Source organism: Rhinatrema bivittatum, chromosome 17 (assembly GCF_901001135.1).
Source record: "Rhinatrema bivittatum chromosome 17, aRhiBiv1.1, whole genome shotgun sequence".
Lineage (NCBI taxonomy): Eukaryota > Metazoa > Chordata > Amphibia > Gymnophiona > Rhinatrematidae > Rhinatrema > Rhinatrema bivittatum.
Genome location: NC_042631.1, coordinates 37,164,484 through 37,177,215, shown reverse-complemented (window position 1 = coordinate 37,177,215; position 12,732 = coordinate 37,164,484). Strand labels below are relative to the sequence as shown.

Sequence of the window (12,732 nt, the reverse complement as noted above, 5' to 3'; positions counted from 1 at the left end):
TGATCCTGCTATATAAGAAAGGGAGCAGAGAACACTTGACTAACTGGAGGCCCATTTCTTTGTTGAACAGTGACCACAAAATATTAGCCAAGGTTCTTTTGAACCGCTTGTCCACAGTGGCTCCATTCCTCATCTGCCCAGAACAATCATAAAAGGCAGGCAGGTTGCTAACAATCTGGCCTGTGTGTGGGAACTTGTAGCACTGGGAGACAGAAGAGGGATTCCCTAATATTTACTGAGTCTGGATCAGGAAAAGGCTTTTGACTGGGTTGACCATGAGACTTTGAAACACTGTGGTGTTCCTGGAACTTTTGTAAAATGGTTGTCTCTGCTTATGGGGTCCCTATTGTCAATGGGTGGCTGGGAGGGGGCTTTAAGATCCAGTCGGGTTGCCCACTCAGTGCCTTACTTTATGTCTTTTCCATAGACCCTTTGCTAAGGGCGGAACAGATTAAAAAGGCCATCCAGGGAATTCCTGTTCACCCAGGAGAGAAGACATCTGCAGTTGCTATTAAGATGATGGCATATGCAGATGACATCGCTTGCTTTGTCCCAAATGCCAGGTCTGAGAAAGCTCTATGGAAGACAATAGAAAGATCTGAAAACGTATCAAACTCTAGTCCGATGCCATGTGGATAGGCCCTGAGGAAACCAACTTCTCACTCAGAGAGGGGATCCAAGCTCTGCCTGAAATCTCGATGCTAGAGGTCTCCTTCTGTGGGGTGGATCCAGCCCATAAAAACTGGGAGAAGAAAATTGAAAGAAGGGAACAGTGGGTGGCCAGAAGGTATAATATTAAATACCCACTTAGTGTTAAAGTTTGAATTATTAAGACATTTCTTTTATCTTCATTTATGGTTTTGTATTTCTGTTGCTTCAAAACTTGGTGGTCTGACTGAATGGCTTGTTCTATGCAAAGGGTGTGGAGGAATAGTGTTTGTTTATCCAAAAAAATGGGGGTGCTTAAGCATGATAAACCCTGTGCTGCTTTGTGCCATGTCCTGTATTTACTTTTAATTTGAATCAGTGTCCGAGTTTTGTTAGTTTTGGCAGCTAACAAACAGATGCTCTACACTTTCTTTGTGTGTGGCACAGGTTGGACGAGGGCAGTTATTGCCCACATTAGCTCTTAATCTAATGTTGGCTCAGACACCGAGATGCCCTAGAACTGACAGCCATAAGAGTCCCACACTGACTGTGGGATCCTACGGTCTTCCAACCTTTGAAGTACCTCAGCATAATACTTGCAAGGCCATAGAGGCAAGTCAAGTCATCGTAGAATACCCTCTATAGCACAAGCTCATGTAACTCTGTCCTGGAAAGTAATATCACTTCATCAACCATGATGTGCCAGGATGTTATGTAGCAAATGAGCGCTTGCACGTGGGGAAGGCAACGGCTGGGATGAAGAACATGACACATCTAGTCTAGCTGGGATTAAGAACATGACACATCTAGTCTAGATGTGTCATGTTCTTAATCCCAGCCGTTGCCTTCCCCACGTGCAAGCACTCATTTGCTACATAACATCCTGGCACATCATGGTTGATGAAGTGATATTACTTTCCAGGACAGAGTTACATGAGCTTGTGCTATGGAGGGTATTCTACGATGACTTGACTTGCCTCAATGGCCTTGCAAGTATTATGCTACTTCAAAGGTTGGAAGACCGTAGGATCCCACAGTCAGTGTGGGACTCTTATGGCTGTCAGTTCTAGGGCATCTCGGTGTCTGAGCCAACATTAGATTAAGAGCTAATGTGGGCAATAACTGCCCTCGTCCGACCTGTGCCACACACAAAGAAAGTATAGAGCATCTGTTTGTTAGCTGCCTATTTAGTAATGCAATGTGGGTAGAGGACACAAAACAATGACAGATACCCTTTTGCTCAAATTAGGTGGACAGACTGTACGGGATAAAGTTACGGCCCAGACAACTTCGATAGGCTCTCAGTCTTTGGCTAATCACAGCATCGTAAAGCCCAAGATATGGCTAGCAAGATGTGCCCTAGTTCTGCTAAAATTTCACATCCCAATCATGGAGGTGGTGGTCACAATAACTAGTATGACCTGGGAATTCCAGGATCATGAAAAAGAATATTATGCCCCACAAGTTTGGAGAGCTTTCTGGGCAAACCTGGTGGTAACATCTTGCTGTTAAATGCGATAACTATGTCATGCAAATGTCCATTTGTGCTGTTAAAATCACTGTAAATAGTGGAAATATTGTAAATATATTTTGCTTTTTATAAATAAAATAGAAATACCGTGCTTTTCCAGTACTGAGACACCACACACAGCTTTTCGCATGGACCTCAGGTGCGGATAATGCCTCTTCATCTGTATATTTGTAACCAGTGTTTGACTCCCTTCACTGGGTCAGTGCAGCCTTTGTCAGGGCCAGATTTAAGATTATAGTGCCCATAGGCAGAAGACAGGGCTGGGGGTTTTGTCCCCAGAAATCAAGAAGTAGCAAACAAAAGTCCTAGGTTTTGGACACCTTCAGAATATGGCTCCCTAGGCCACTTGCCTATGTTGCCTGTGCCTAAATCTGGTCATGCCTTTGTTGCTGATCTTACTCTTTATGTAAATAAGTGGACTTTCACCATACCTGGGAACTCTCAGATTTGGCCCGGAGGCTCCAGAATTCTAAAGGAATTGCCGGGTCTCCGGGAGAGCATCAGAAAACTCTGGGCAGTGGCATACCAAGAGGGGGGGGGGCCTTTATTTTCCAGCAGAATTGGTAATCCATGGCCGCCAGGGGATCCCATGCTGCCCAGCGGCCGAACTGAAGGAGACACATGGCCACTGGCAATGTTCCCTAAGCTCCACTCGTGCACTGCCGCACAAAGCTTGTCCCCCTCCCCCGGGCGCAATAAGACCAGCGGGACTGTGATGGAGCTCATCCCACCGCAGTTCAAGGAAAGAAGAGACCAGTGGCCGCTGGGGGATCCCATCCCATCCGGCGACCAAATTGGAGGAGGTACCGCAGCTTCTGGGGGATCATGTCCTACCCAGAGGCCAGAATGGAGGAGGCACTGTAGCTGCTGGGGGATCGCGTCCCACCCGGAGGCCAAAATGGAGGAGGTAGAGCGGCTGCTGGGGGATCACATCCTGCCTAGTAGCTCAACTAAAGGAGGCCCAGTGTTGGCAGGGGATTAGTCCTGCATGCCTGCTAGAGAAGGAGTGTGTGTGTGTGTGTAGGCATACATGCTTGAGAGAGAGGGAGCCAGCATGTATGTATATGTTTGCCTGAGAAAGAGGGAGGGAGTGTGTGTGTACCTGAGAGAAAGGGAGGGAACCAGCATGGATGTGTGTCTGAGCATGTGTGAGTTTTGAAAGAGAGTTTGTGTATATCTGTGTGAGCATGAGGATGAACGTGTATGTATATGAGAGAGGAGAAATTTTGTGTACCTCTTTCCTCTCCCACTAATCCATGACAATCTCAGATTGACCAGAATTTAAAAGTTCTCAGGCATGGAGAATAATTTTTTTAAAAATTATTATTGATTTTAATTAATTGGGTGTTTGATATGTATGTTTTGAAATATTTTATTGGTTTTTTAGGAAATTAAAAAAAATATGAATTTTTAATTTTTAGATGTTCTGTTCATTAGTTGTTTTGAAATAATTATTATTAGTATGGTTTTACTATTATGATTGATGCTGTATATTTCTTGATTTTATTGTTTGATGTTTTCTGAAGAATGCTGATGTTTCTGTTTTTCCATTGGTGCACTACATACAGAGTCTGGCTTGTTGCAGTTTCTAGTTCAATTTTTGTCTGCATTTTTCCATTTATACTTTATAGTCACTTTATTTTCTATTTGGTGAGGGTCTGTCTTTGTTCTGCATGTCTGACTGAGGTTAAGTATTCTGCTAACGTGTCGTTTCTATGTAGGAATCTATAGCAGCTTGGCTTGTTCTGTTTTCCTAACAGAAGGTGTATTGGTGTTTTAGAGCCGGGCATAATGTTTGCAGTTAGCGCTGGTTTATTATATTGTAATTGAAATTTAATTTGCTCATGGCTTTCTGATGACCAAGCCCACATCTAACATGCGTTAAAATAGTCCTGATCCCATATGTGTTCCAAGTGTTTTTAGCTTTTATGCAGGGTTTTCTGGTTGACACCATAGAAATGCAAGTAAATATAACCTACACACTGTTGTGATACTTTACTTTAAAAGACTGTACTTTGAGTGCCCTTTTTCATGTAAAGTCTTTTATTATAAATGCATCATTTGAAATTGTGTGTACAGAGAGCTGTGGTGGGGAGGAAGGCCGGGCTCAAAGCTGTAAGATTTGCTTAGGGTGCCTAATACCCTTGCACTGGCCCTGATTAGAAAAAGAAAACCAAATTAAATGTTTAAAAACAAAAAAGCAGAATGAGGAGGGGGCCAGCACAATAATTGTTTGCATAGGGCAGAAGAGAGCTAGGGTGTGAGTGTGTGTGTGTGTGTGTGTGTTTTCCCTGCTCCCCCCAATCCACGATTCACAGGGTGACTGAAAATCACACGTTCCCAGGGATGACTATCACCGTGACTAGATGGGGACCGGATGGCTCAGAATTTAATGTCTGATACTAATGGAACCAAGCAAATTAATCTGAGTTAGGATTTGAGCCTGTTTTCAACCCAGAGCTCAGCGTTGATAGAGCAGCATTAATCGTCTGCTCCTGCTCTAACCCCCCTCGGCCTCGCCCACCCATTCCAGCCTTACTGTACACCTAAATGTGCAGCGTCAGCACCGCAGGAAGCTATAATGAGCACTTATAAAAAGTAGTCTAGGAAATGCGTCCTTCAGATACAGCAAACGATATTAATAACTATTTAGATGCACTCCAGTCTTTTTATAAGCCAATGCATTGTGCCTTGAAGTACCCAGGACTGATACTATAGTACAGAAAACCATAAAGAAATGATATTGTATAGCGACCACAATGTGGAATCTTTGTATGTTGTTTGGAGATGTTTTAATGCCATTTCACTGCTTGAGGCAAGAGCTTTCGAGAGCAGGTAGGTCTCTCCTCCAGAGGTGACCTGTGCAGGCTTTGGAAATGCATGCACGTTTAGCAGGGTCCGCCGAGAGAATCACAGCATGCACAAACCCGAGCAGTCCAGCTACTGCCGGAGCTTCTCGTGCATTTTCTGCAGGCATTTCTCCGAGACCTTTCTTATTTTTTAGCGCGTTCGGAGGAAACGCTTAATGCACTCCTAATGCAGGGCTTCCTGCACCGCCAGCACTGCTGAGAAAACAAGAGGCGCACGCAGCTAGGGGCCAGATGTTTCAGCTCCCTAGTGACTTCCCTCTTCTGGCCGAATATTTGGGCTCGGGTCCTCCCCACCCCCCCCCCTCCCTCCATGCAGGCATCCTTCACGTTCATCGATCTCCTCCCCACCCTCCTCGCCAGACCAGCAAGAGCCCAGGGGTACCTGCCTGAGTGCCGAGGGCTTTCAGTGGCTGCAGCCTGTCGCTCCCAGGTCTGTGTGCTTAAAGCTCTGCCCGGGCATCCTTGACTTGAGGGGTGCTCTAGCTGTCCTGCAGAGGGAAGGAGATTGATGTGAGAGGCCTGCCAAAAATAAATCCCAACCCTGCCGCTCCTGACCTAATTTCCTTCTGCACTTTGACAGGATTAGTAGGGGGGTGGGACCGCTAGGGCTGTCAGCTACCACCAGAGGGGCCTGGTTGTCACCATCATGGGGGGAAGGGAGGTTGGACAGAGTGTCCAGGAGGAGTAGCAGGAGCAGGACAGTGGGAGGCTTTTCCTAGGCACTATGAACCCCTGCTGGCAAATACAGGCAACAGCACCACTTCCAGTAAGTGACAGGGGGGGAGTCACTGCTTCCAGGACTGCTCGGACTCCCATGCTGGTCTGTGGGCTCATGTACAACCTCATCTTTGGATAGATCGGTCCAATAAAAGGTCTCAGAGCCTGCAGACTCAGCTGCCATAGATCTTCCCTTACATTCTCATTCATTGAAAGCTCCTCTATTTATTTATTTATTTATTTATTTATTTATTTAAAGGTTTTTTATATACCGCGGAACGTTTCAAACATCACCTCGGTTTACAATGAACAATAATTTAGCAACAGGCTTTACAATCAATTCAGAAAGAACAAGCATATATCAATAAACCAGGCAAAGAGTAAACATATAGTACAATTGGATCCCATCTAATCTTCTGTGAGAAACTATGTATAATTACAAACTATATATGATTAGGTGCATATCTCAATATTAAATAAATTTGCTTTGTGCGGGGGAGGGGACCGGTGGAATGTCTTCATCTCCTCCTAAACATTTTGGAAAGAAAAAGTTGTACAAGCCATGAACTTTTGTATGGACAAAGACTCTCTTAAAAAAGGAGAGAGTGATTTTCATACTTTTTGAGCACCTGTGGGACCGCAAACTCATTTTCAAAGGGAATCTCCTGGTGGGTCGCCCTTAGGGGAGGGGGGATGGGAGTGTGCACGCAAGACCACGTTTGTACCCATCTACACAGAAGCAAGTGCAAAGTACACATGTGAAAGCAAGCAGGCAGATATGACCTCTGACCCGAGTCTGCCCCTTTTTCATGCAGACAAACGTACAGCGCTGGGAAACACTGCAGTTACTTTTACCTGCATACAGGAAAGGGTCAATTTTCATGAAGTGTTTTGGGTTTTTTAGGTAGGTAAACACCTTTGATTATTGCCCCCTATATCTTTAACAGGGATCGATTCTTATGTATTGATGTTACCAGACAGAGAAATCGGTGCTGGCAATGGCATCAGACTGTTCCATTTCCAATATACCACACGGCCTTGAGAGCAGGGCTGGGAATGAGTTGAAGGTCATGGATAACTCCCTGACACTCTTTCCTTGGAGGGGCATGCCAGCTTCTCATCCGCTCTCCCACCCGTTGTCTCCTCTGTTAACCCCTCTCTCATTGTTGCAGTGCTGAAAAGAGCCCCTGGTGCAGCAGTGTTTAGCACAAATTCTGCCATGTGCTGGACGCATTGCCCAGGCGGCAGGCTGAAGGGAGAGCAGTGAGGCCTAAGAAAAATAACATACAGGGACAACAGATGGAAGCGAAGTGGTTGATTTATGGTAGAGAAGAGAAGAGACAAAAGCTTTGCCCAGAATTCCCTGCTATCCCTAGTTAGAGAGGTGAAGGAATGTATTCAGGACCTAGCTGTCCCTGCTGTAAATGAGCAAACGTGAATGTCACTGAGTAAATACTGAGTTTTGTTTTAGAACTACAGAAGTATTTTTGCTGCTAACTAGGTTTTACGTCTGTATCCTGCAGAACCTGAAATTATTCCGTTTCCTTCCGTCTCTTTAAAATTGGGCTAGCCCCGTTGGGTTATAAATAGACCTAACTTGAGCCTGCTGGTCTTTCTCCAAACCTGTGGGGCCTCAGCTCCACGTAATCTGTGCGTCTCTCCTTCAGCTGCTCCTATACTTGGTATGTCCTCCTCACTCGCCCCCGCACCCCTCCCTTTCTCCTTATTCCTCCCCTGCCCTATCTGTAGATCCTACTGGCCAATGGGTTTCCTTGGAAGATCAAATGTCACTATAACAGGAGTTCTTAATCGCCTTGAGAAGTTTGCAGACCCTCCAGCCTGGTCTCAGTCATCCGGGGAGCTCACTGCTTCTCTCTGCTTTTGATTCTCAGGTAAGGAGGTGGAAGAGGGAAGTCAGATCCTGGGTCTAAGGGCGAGAGACCTCTGGTGCAGGGGAGGAATTGGGCCTACTCTTAGAAGGATTGACATAGTTCTCCTCTCTCTCTCTTTATCTTCCCCCCTCCCCCCCCCCATCAAGGGCCATGATAAGCATGAATATCCAGCCAGATTTGAGAATGGCTATCAACAACTGGCATTGTCCAGGATAAAATAAATCTTGAGGTCCTTATGGGAAAACAGCCAGTAGCTTCACTGGCCAAGGACTGGAGAGATACCAGAGAGAGAACAACTGATAAACCATTAGTAATCTAATCTAGTTCTGTGGTGTAATATACTATAGTTTTTGATTGATGTTATCATTCTAAGAACCACTTGAGTGAATGCATAAAGCAGTGACATGAAAATATAGATTTACAGGTCCGACTTTGTACAATGGAGAGCAGTATAGTCTGTTTATGGAAAAAATGCAAGTATTTCAGTTTTGTGCTCATGTACATTGTGAACTGAAAATGAGAAACTTAAGAATCTTAGACAAATCTTGTCTTTCACTGACAGCATCAAAGCTCTGAGGAAAATTGGCCGAGGACTGGATAAAGGGCTTTTTGAGTGTTGAGAGTAATTGCTGAGGGTTTGTGTGGGTGCATGCACAGCCTGGGGAACTGGTGCACAGGAGGAAGCAAGGCTTGTGATGGTTTGTGACCCAAGACCTACGCCAAGCAAAGAGAAGAGATGCGTCCATAAGATATTCAGTGAATTAGCTTTATTCTTTGGAAATCTCTGATAATGCTGCTTTTCGGGAGACTGCTGTGACCACACTGCCCCCACATTCAGGAAGGTTTGGAAGGGAAAGGCATGGATGGTGTTCCATCCATATCTAGGATGGAAGGGAATGGAAGCAGAGTGCCCAACTTTCTGATAAAATGTATTAAATTGATACATTTTCCATACTCCTTTCAGAAAAGAGAATTTCTGCAGTGCTGCCCAAGCACTATTAATCTGAGGGAGCAGTATAGAAAATGCAGTATACAGGTGCTTCCAAGCCTGATTAATCCACCCTGTAAAATGAGTTTTATTTCCTGGAATAACAAAAACCACATGCACCTAACCCATAAAGTCTTCTACTTGAGAAGAGTTACACTGTTAGCAACTTTTAGACTTTTGGATTGACCTGCTCCGATCAGATATGACTCAATGTCTTCAAAGAATAACGTTCTAAAAAGCTCCTCATGTCCTGAGTCAGGCCCCGCCTGTCAGGATCAATTTCCTAACTCATAGACTAGTTTTCTAATTCTGCCACCTTTCCCTCCTCCCTGGTCTTCATCCTGCCCTTTCTCCACTCCTCCCCTAGCAACCCAGTATGGGAAGAGGTATCCAGATAAGGAAAGGAAATGAATAGCTCGGAGGATTATTTTCAGAGAGTGCCTGAGGGGGAAGGGGATGGGGGAGAATTTGATCTCCTAGTTGCCTGAAGGGGCACATTCCCAGCTGTTAGGGCACACACCAGCCAGAGAAAAAGGGGCATGAGGGGTTTGATTAAATGCTGAAAGGTTGTCTGAGAGCGTCTTCCGCCTGGAGCAAGGAGCTCATAAAGATGTTTCAGGCTCTCCCCATGGTTCTCTCTGACTGTGCACCAGGCAGATTAGATTCTTCTTGCCGCTCCGTTTGTTAGGTTACAAAAGGGGATGCTTCAGTCTTTGTTTCAAGCACGCCAGCCTTTGAAAACTCTTCAGAGTGAATTAGGAGAAAGACAGAGGGTTCTCGTTAGAATACATGGAAGGAAAGGAATCTTTTTAGGATTGAAGCAAGAGAGATAAGGTAACATAGCTGACCAGAGGAAGAGTCTCTTTAAGGAGGAAGAATTAGCAATTGTGGTTTAAACAAAACAAATTGGTAGTTAAATAGTCCATCATACCCCATGCATGCATGTATGCACCCTGCAATAGTATGTGTGTGATTACTTAATGTACTTTAAAATGATTTCTGTTTCCTGGAATAAAAGCACATGCAGCTAATCCACACAAATTTATACTTGGGAGGACGGATTATAGGTTATGGTGTTAGCAACAGTTAAACATACAACTATGCCAGAGGTAAGTAGGCCAAAATCCAAAGCCCAATAATTAAATAAATTTATTAAATGTATTAACTTTATACAACATGCTGGCTTATGTGAAACATATGTGCATCCTAAAATCTAATATCTAGACATAACTAATATCTCATTCATACTGCATACATCCAATCATTCAATAAAATCCCAAAACATGTACATTGTAAACATCATGACATTAATTAACATATATTCAAAAATACCCCTGTTAACATCAGTCTACCCGCTCCATATACATTTAACATCTATTTAAATCCTCTGCTCCGACGAGTTCACTCGTTTCGCCTGTGAATACAGGCTTCCTCAGGGAACCTTTATATGTTATAAATCAGGGTCACTTTCTTTATAGATCTTCTGCTTTTAATATTTCCTGATCTCTCAGTTCTTCTCCCAATCATGTTAGACATTTAGATTAACCCTCTTTGACTAGTTATTATTAATAAATGTCTTCAAAGGCTACTTTCTACAGCTCCCTGAATTAGGCCCCTAGCTGTCAAGATCAGTCGCAGGCCATGGGGTAGCTGGGTTGGTACCAACAGACTAAAACTCCTCAGAAACCAAATGGGTCAATGCTAGAAGGCTGGTGGTGGCTGAGCTTCACCTAGCAAGATGATAAGAAAAAAGCATGAGCAGATAAAGGAAATCCAACCTATCAACATCACATGTCACAGGGCAGCCAAGTTGTAATTCACAGACCGTATAACACCAGAAACAACCAGATCAAGGCTGGCAGGTTGGTGGCCTCGCGCCATCCCCCAAAGTCATGGGACTTAGGCAGCTACAGTAGATATTTGGGCAATAGCCTCACTACTTTTGATTGCTGTTTAGGTGATTATAAATCTTAGTGGTAACTCGTTCTGGACATAAATAAATAAATAAATAAAATTTGAGTGGGGGTTGCTGGGTGTTGGATTAAGTATGGGAACTTCTATGTTCATCTGCCCAGGATGGTGAGAAGCAAAGAGGAAGTCAACAGAAACTGACTGGATAAGCAGCGATATCCTACATAGCAATGTGGGCAGACTGGGTGGGCCAATTGGTCCTTATCTGCCATCGCGTACTATGCCACTATGTATATGCACAAGTGTAGTGTAAAACCAGGACCGGATCCGCTTGTCCTAACCAAAATGGAGTTTGTTGGCAGCCATGACTTAATGTGCGTGTGGGGGAGGGGCTGTTTTGGGATATGATTAATGCGACTAAATGTCTAGATGTGTGTATGTGGGTCATTATTAAGACGTATAGATGTGTACATATAAGATATGTATGTATCCATGGGTTTCTAGTTTTTTTGATATATCGACATATGGAGTGCTTTCTAGTAAATGTTCTGCCTACAATGTTATGCATGATTAATGCTCCTTTTGATAATTTGTAGAATGTTTGCAGGACCATAGAGCTTCCCATCTCATTATTTTATTTATTTATTTAAAAACTTTTCTATACCGTCGTTCAGTAATATACCATCACAACGGTTTACAAATAGGCACATGAAAAAATTTGAAATAGATTGTAATTTAACTGGTAGGTGCCGAAATTGTTCAGTTACATGAATCAAATACTATGTGCTATATGTAATGTGTATTGTAATTACCTTTCTGGACTATCCATACATGTGATATACTGTAATTCTTTAATTTAATACTTAAGTATGATAAAAATTAAAAAAAAATTAATGCATCTATATCTATATGAAAGCTGAGCTTTTTTTTTTTTTTTTACTGTTCTTTCATTACTGGTGAAAGCATGACTTAACCCTAAGGTTGGATTGCCTATACTGAAAGGTTCTGAGTGGAGTTATAGCGTTAGATACTCAGAAGAAAAGACATTAATGTAAAAGTCATTTTCCTCTTAAGGGAGGAGCAGTCAGCAGGTCTTCTGGATTGCCCTCAGAGTCCTTGGAAGAGTTTTTTAGGGAGAAGTGGGCAGAATGCATGCCTCCAACAGTGCCCAGGAGGGTCCAAGCCAATTCCCATATTATGGAGGAAAAGAATATTTTGTTTTGCCCCATAGGATCACCTTCTCCGTTCTCTGGCTGCAAAACTGAGGCTGTCCTGTCCTGTAGTCTGGATTCACACGGTTACATGTTGTTTCTGAGATTACCCCAAGAGGAGAGGGACAATATTTAGTGAGCAGCAGTGACAGTGGTGCTGGCACATTAATAATGGCACCCAGAGAGCACCAGTTTTAACAGTCATCAGTGGCGGAGTTGTGCCACTCTCAGTCATCATGCCAGAGCAATCCCAAGAAATGGCACCTATGGCATATTTGAATATAGTTTGCATATAGCCAGTATTGGTCCCACTTGCTAAAGATTTTTTTTTCTGCTCTGCACCAAATGAAAAAAGCTCCTTGGTCAGTAAGACACATTGCAATATTATTCTAGTGGTTTAAAACAAATATTAATTTTCTGCTTCTGTATTTGAAAGAAAAATCAAGTAAGAATGTAAAATATTTGTGGAGGATGAACCTTTCTTATTTTTCTCATCCTCTGGAAACCAACTGGGCCAAAGCTTAAACCAAAGGGAACCTGAAGATTTCTTTCTTCTTTGGTTTATTATCACTCGTCATAGAGGATTGTAATTCAATTTACGGTCACTGGATGTACAATGACTTGTGAATGGAAAATAGTTTTGCTAAGAGAAGGAAAGATTTTGTGGAAAATGTAAAGTAAAAATGATGAGAGAGAGATAGGCTTAAGAGGTTAAGTGACTTTCTTAGTTACAGTGAGATTGGTAGAAATAGGTTAATCAGAAGAGGTCAAGTGACTTTCTATAAGGCATTATGAGAAGAGCAGAATTCCAACTTAGGTCTTTTAACACACTGATGAACAAAATGGACATGTTAAAGAGAAAAACACCTATTAAAACTAATGGAACCACATTGGTCATAGGCAACTTGTATAAAGATGGCAAACTTCAAAGAGAAATGGGCAAGTTGAGTGTGACTGCTTCACC

General features: G+C 43.2%; 2 protein-coding genes across 5 annotated transcripts in view; one reads left to right on the top strand and one right to left on the bottom strand.

Annotated features, from left to right (window-relative positions):
- The window catches only part of LOC115079079 (pollen-specific leucine-rich repeat extensin-like protein 2), a 49,218-nt gene extending 43,640 nt beyond the window's left edge, over positions 1 to 5,578 (bottom strand). Inside the window, exon 1 of one of the 2 annotated variants that reach the window (XM_029582107.1) lies at positions 5,432 to 5,578. The gene's annotated coding sequence lies outside the window, so the exon portion shown is untranslated. The remainder of the gene's footprint in view (positions 1 to 5,431) is intronic. The other variant, XM_029582106.1, reaches the window with a different exon arrangement.
- A 1,929-nt stretch (positions 5,579 to 7,507) lies between these two features.
- Positions 7,508 to 12,732, top strand: part of TNNT3 (troponin T3, fast skeletal type) — a 50,107-nt gene continuing 44,882 nt past the window's right edge. For all 3 annotated transcript variants that reach the window (XM_029582201.1, XM_029582200.1, XM_029582199.1), the window contains exon 1: positions 7,508 to 7,658. The gene's annotated coding sequence lies outside the window, so the exon portion shown is untranslated. The remainder of the gene's footprint in view (positions 7,659 to 12,732) is intronic.